The sequence below is a fragment of the Triticum dicoccoides genome, chromosome 6B, assembly GCF_002162155.2.
Source record: "Triticum dicoccoides isolate Atlit2015 ecotype Zavitan chromosome 6B, WEW_v2.0, whole genome shotgun sequence".
Taxonomy (NCBI): Eukaryota; Viridiplantae; Streptophyta; class Magnoliopsida; order Poales; family Poaceae; genus Triticum; species Triticum dicoccoides.
The window spans coordinates 251,373,884-251,380,533 of NC_041391.1; the positions used below are offsets into that span (position 1 = coordinate 251,373,884).

Below are 6,650 nucleotides of genomic sequence, written 5' to 3' on the forward strand. Positions count from 1 at the left end.
CATCATGCTTGGTATAAGTGATAGCGCAAACGGGGTACCGGACACACTATATTGGACCTAACGTGAGTATTTAGTACCACTTGCATGTAGTATATGCTCCACGTATTGTTTTTATATTAAAGCCTGTTGCTTGTTCCTCCCATCACGATGCATGCAGTGCATGACGTGGATAAAGTGCGCCAATACCCGCCGTGCACTGAAAGTGCGCTCTAAACATGCATCTCTCTTCTCTCGTCACACCAGATCCCCCTATCCTTCTGATGCGACACTCATCGCGGCGGCGAGACGCCGGGACAGCAAAAAGCCGATGCGAGGAGGTGGAGCGGAGGCGCACGCATCTTCGTCTCAGACCATGGCCGACGTCGCCCCAGAGCACAGGTACTAGACCCTCTCCCCAATCCATCTGGAAAAATGTTCGGATATTTGCGAACTCTTGGGTCCTGAGGTGCTCGCCGGAGCTGGTAGGTTGGGGCAGGAGGAGTTCATCTGTTTGATTGTAGAGGGGTGAGGGCAGTTGGGGAAGAGGAGGGGGTGTTGGAGTTGGGCGGCGGTGTGTTCTTTTGCTGTAGAGTAGATGGTGTTCAGATGTGCGGGTTCAGTACATAAGTTGTTATCTGTTGAGCACATGCATTTTGATACTGATTTTGCTAGCGATTTTTTATCATGGAAAATGCTAGGGTTTATTTTGTTAGAATGGGATCCTTTTTGATTCAGTGCAGCAACATCATAGCCTACATTGTTTGAGCTAGCAAATTACTGCATAGAATTTTCAGGCATTTTCAAATTTGTTGTATAATAGTTAAGACATTTCATCTTCAGTGCAACACACATACAGGTTGAGTAGTGTTTTTGAGAGTTTTTAGTTCTGCTGCTTCTCTCACTGAAATTGTATAATAGTACAGCAGAGCTATATGGCTCTTGCATTTGTTTAGTTTCTGAATGTACTTCACTGTATATGTGTAGTAGTTCAGTTGATGGCTCATTTTGCATTTTTTTTGTTTTCTGCTTCTTCACTGTTTCTTTATGCTGAACCTAGAATGAGATGCATGCTCATTCTAGTTAGTATACTGAGCACAGCAACCCTGCATTTTTTTTTACAGTGACGGGCTTCAGTTTTTTCGGTAATAGTAGTGTTTTTCGCAGCACATACTGATATGCATACTCATTGTTTTGAGGTTTTTATCTGTGATGATTGCTTCTTCTTTTTCATTCCTGTTGCAATGGGGGCAGTGGTGCTTCATTTTCAAATCATTCCATATTTTTATATATAGTGTGTTTCTTTCCGCTGTTGTTGTTGCATAGGTTCGTAACAAAGCGATACAATATGTTGTCGTTGTTGTTCTTTTTGTTTTTGCAGAGACTCAACAATGGATGATGAGGAACCTACTAATGGATCCTTCTCAGCACGTGTTTTTGCCTTGGTTGTGTCTGTTTGCGCGGAAACATCTGAATGATGAAAAAAGGGTAGTCATAAACAAGTCAGCTTCGGATCTATGATGAATATCGCCTCATTCTCTGTACTAGGTGAGCTTACAGACTGAACCTTGCATTTTGGGCTTGTGATTTACATGCATGGGGCAAGGTAATGTGATAGGGCTTTTTTCATCAGTGTTTAATGGATTATATGATCTTTTGCAGTTGCTTATATCCAGGGAGTGTGGGTTTTTGTGTTTTTTTGTTCGACCAATAGTGCGCCAGTGCTTAGATAAGTTGGTTTTTATCTCAGTAGATGTTGTTTCATCACGTAGTGACCAATGCAATGGGAGTGTTGTGTTTTATCCAAAGATTTTCTAAATGGTGTTGTTGCATAGATTTCATAAGGCAGTATAACGAGATTTCTTCTCTTTTTGATGCAGAGCCTCAAGAATGGACGATGAGATTGAAGAACCTACTGATGGGTCCTTCACAACACGTTTTTCAGCTTCTCGCTTGTGTTAGGTTGCTGAGAAACATCTGAATGACAACAAGAGGGGAATCTGAAATGATTGCAACTTTGTTTCTTTGATGAATATTTCCCCCTTTTATGTACCATATGAGCTGCTAGACCGGGTAGTCATGAAGATTGACCCTAAGCAGGGTTTGTTGAGGTATAAAAACTACCCCCATCGCAGCTTTTTTGGATTTTTGGTTTTCTTTGTTGCAATGTTTCGTTTCTGAATGACATGTGTCTTTCTGCTTTTTCAGTCATAAAAAGAAAGATATATCTGTACTTAAGAAGGCGAGGAACCACGAAATTGCGACCATCGAGAGGTCTTGGGTTCTTTTATGCATCACGCTTGTGCTAGTGCTTCGCACCGGCAACATGGTGCCATTGAGTACCTTGCTAGCCTGAAGGACATTGCTGAACTCGACGATTTTGCGTGAGACGAGCGCATCTTGGCTGCTGCATTGAGAGGTGAAGAAGTACCGACACAAAGAAGGAGGCTTGGGGTTCCAAGCTTCTTGATTGGTCGTTGCCTACCAATGTTTCTGGTATGTTCATTTTTTCTCTAGCATTTTCTCTCCGACAAATATTGGTCCTCTTTTTCCAAGTTCATTCTCTGCTCGCAACAAGCTCATAACCCCCTATTTTTCCTTTTTTATTTTTGTGAAATGCAGATAATATACAAGGACCATATGGAGGTGCCACGATCATGCATTAGTGAGCAAATGGGGTGGTTCGCGCACCGAAATGCCATTGCTCCTCCGCTGCGGCAAGGATGTCGTGGCATCGTGCTGCTGCTGCATGTGAGCTCGTCGAGATGAGAGCTCATCTTCCTCAACTCTGGCGGCACCCACCGTTGTGCTGTGTTGCAACACCCTCGGTGCTACCACGTGGGACTGTTGTGGTGGGGCGTCCGCTGCTGGGCTGGGATTAATCCGTACCCTTTCATACTAAGGGGCATGATGGTCATATTCAAACAAGTTTCGCGGTTTTTTTAGTAACCCAACTCTCGCGGCACCCACCGTTGTGCTGTGTTGCAACACCCTCGGTGCTACCACGTGGGACTGTTGTGGCGGGGCGTCCGCTGCTGGGCTGGGATTAATCCGTACCCTTTCATACTAAGGGGCATGATGGTCATATTCAAACAAGTTTCGCGGTTTTTTTAGTAACCCAGTAACATCGAAAAAATTATGCACGCAACGTGATTCGAACTCAGCACTTACGATTCTAATACACAACGCAGTCACCAATCGAGACAACTTACATCGGTGTGTGGTTTCCATTTTTCTGCTTCTTGTACACAACGAAGTAGCATGCTTGGCCGGCCCAACAGGCCCGACGGCGTGTCGGGCCATGGCCGCCGCATTTTTAATCCATTTTTTTTCGTTCTTTCATTTTTTTTCCTTTCTTGAGTTTATCTTTTTTCGTGCACAATTTTCAGCAACTGTTGGGAATTTGTTAGCAATTTTCATAAAATTGTTAATGTTTTTAACATTTTCATAAATAATTTGAAATTCCAAAATTATTGATAAATTAAAAATAAATGGTTAGAACATAAAAGTTTGTTCATGTTGGTTCATAATTATGGAAATTTCATATTTGAAATAAAAGAAGCATTGAATTTAAGAAAACTACGTGCTCACGGATGCAATCGGCTGGACTAGTCCTGCAACCTATTCTTAACTGATGTTTTTTTGCACTATGGATAAATGACCCTAACTTTTGCGGTAGCCTGGCATGGACATAATAGGCATCCATGCCTGATTCAAATGAGTTGCGACACTGTCGGCATGTTGCGACACGTGTGGCCATTATATAGGATGTTATTCACCGAAATAATTCAAAAATATCAGAAACTTGTCTTATGAAAGTACTTGTTGGCATGGTGGCATGAAATGGTGATACATGGTGATGGGGAAAAATAGTGCATTTGATGGATGTCGAAAAATGAGGTGTTCACGAATAGACCCGAACACCCACTGTCTAACATGTTTTTTTTGTACACCGAGTGCATGCCCATGGTAGGCATATATGTCTGATTTGAATGAATTCGGGCACCGTTTGCATGTTGCAACATGTCCGGCCATTTATCAGCCCTTTTTCACCGAGAAAACTTTAGAAAATACAAAGCTTGTCGAAAACGGAAACATCCTGGCATGATGGCATGAATTGGTGATACAAGGTGATGGGGAAAATTTGAGGCCATCTGACGGATGCAAAATATAAGGTGTTCACAAACAGACCCTTCTGGCCACTCGAACACCCTTTGTATAACATGGTTTTTGTTGTACATGTGATGAATGACCCTAGATTTTTCTACCAATGGTGTGTGTGCCCATAGTAGGCATCCATGCCTGATTTGAATGAATTCGGACACCGTTTGCACATTGCGACACAGTTGGCTATTTATCGGCCTTTTCACCGAGAAAACCCCAGAAAATACATAACTTTTCGAAAGCGAAAAAAATTTGACATGGTGGCATGAATTGGTGATACAAGGTGATGGAAAAAAGTTCATCGATTTTGAAAAAGCTAATGAATTTTTAAAAAATCATGAGATTTTAAAAAAATTCAGGAAATTTGGAACAAAAATGATCACAGAGATTTGAAAAGAACAACAAAAATGAAAAAGGTGTAGGGATTTGTAAATTCACGAATTTGACTAAAAAGGAAAAAAAGAAAAAAGAAACTAAAACCGGGAAAAAGGAAAATAAATAAATAAATGACCGGCGAACAAAAAATAAGAAAAAAAGGACATTGTACAACAATGTGTGGGCTTCCCAGTTGGTTGTCGCAGGTAGTTGTGAACATTGAGGTTGCGTGTTCGAATCCCATGTGGGCATCCCTTTTTTGAACTCTAGGAAAAAAAAGTGTAGCAAAAGGAAAGTGTAAAATGGGCCGGCCCATGAACGGAGGTGGGTATACGTTCCTCTCAAAAGACCATTATGCCCTTATACGTTTTGTGAGGGGGGGTTGTATCGAAGCGGGACTCGTTGTGTGTGCGCACATCCAGGGCATCCCCCTCAGCTCCGGCGTCCGCCACTGTCGTGCTAGTTGCAACACCATCGATGCTGCCGGCAAAGGCTGCTGTAGCGGGGCGTCTGATACTGCTGCTTTGCAACAACACCGCTACTGCAAAGGCTGCTGCGTGTGCGCTCGACGCGACAGGGCATCTCCCTCAACTCCGGCGGTCACCGCCGAAGCTGCATTGGAACACTAGTGCTGCGATTGATCACTACTATGTAGTGGGCGTCTGGTGGGAAGCGCACTTTTGGCTCCGGGCGGCGCGCGCCCCTTGTATCCTGCCCGTCTGCATGTGCTTTGAGATGTGCAGATAAAGTAGTGTTTTTATTAGTTAAAAGAGCTTTTAATCTTTACATAAATCGGTATATAGAGGAATACGGTCAGTTAAGGCAGCACAACGTCAGATAAATAAATGCGCAGTCAATCAAAAGCCGCACACTGTCTCCGTCTTCAAGGCACCATTTAACATGCCATTTGATGTCGCTTAATCAGTCAACAAGCAAGCTTGCTTGTCGCTTGTCTTACGGGGTTAATGCTTAGACTAAATGACCCCATTCCACTGCATGCGGCTCAATCCACTGCATATGCCGCCTAATGCCATAATTAGTGAAAATATTTCTGCTCAAGAATGTTTCGGAAAACAAATGGAAGTATTTCAGATGTACTACTATTAGCCGTCTGATCCTTAATTAGAGAAAAACGAGGTGGTTAATTATTGGAAGTATTTCGGCTCAAACAAGTCTTGGTTCAAAAAACAATATGAAAGCATTTTGGATGTATTAGTCGTCTAGTCCTTAATTAGAGCAAAAACAAGATGATTAATTACTGTTTCCATACTATCCGTGTTGTGAAGGACTCACCATGCAGGAGTTACTCTGACTATTAATCAAGACAGGTTAATTGAGGCACTAACTATATGCGTGGTGGTTGGCTAAATTCTCACAATGCAATTAATTTGCTCCTGGTCGTGCTGCAGGAGATTGCAGAGAGTGCAGGATTCTTTTAATGATGACATGAGGAGGACCCACTTTAAATGCAAATACAAGTGATATACGAGGAGGCTGTGATAGTTATACACAATAAAAATTCTTGGTGATACTAGTTATAGACGGCTGTTGATGACCACTCAATGGTGAGATTGAGGGGGGTGGCATGAGCAGGTTCTCCTTCGTATTTTCCGCGTCTGGTGATGCTACTTTGTAACACCAGCGCTGCTGCAAGGTCCACGACAGCGACGCGTGCTGCGATCCCAGGGGGGTTGCTGAGCTGCGAGCCAACAAGCTGTGAAGCCGAGGGTTCGATGCTAAGTACAATGGTTGATCGTCATCGCTTTGTGCCCGTGCTACGAGGAGCCTGCCATTCGGTGATGTGAAGCAGGCCATGGAGAAACTATTTTAGCGTTGCGAAGCTAGCCACCGGCTCTTCCTATTGTCACGCGAGTGGCGAGGCAGGGGATATGATAGAGTGAGACGAGGGGTTAGATCAGGCGGTTATTAATGATTTAATCATGCGGCTGGCGAGGCGGTTGATCGCCTGCGGGGATCAGCCGGTTGATTTGTAGCCTTGCCATTTTTCAATTTGGATGCATTGGGACCCAAGACCAGTGGGTATTTCCGCTCAAAAATGCTAGACATACGGGAAACTTTTACAGGAACTAATGGACTACTCTTCTCCCCTCACTAATCTCTCCCTTCCCCCCCTC

At 43.5% G+C, this 6,650-nt stretch overlaps 1 long non-coding RNA gene across 1 annotated transcript; it reads left to right on the forward strand.

Annotated features, from left to right (window-relative positions):
• Positions 1-1,337: 1,337 nt before the first annotated feature.
• LOC119320478 lies at positions 1,338-3,070 on the forward strand. Its single transcript, XR_005155021.1, has 4 exons — positions 1,338-1,524; positions 1,857-2,087; positions 2,185-2,472; positions 2,599-3,070. It is a non-coding gene; the product is annotated as an uncharacterized LOC119320478 (long non-coding RNA).
• Positions 3,071-6,650: the final 3,580 nt, after the last annotated feature.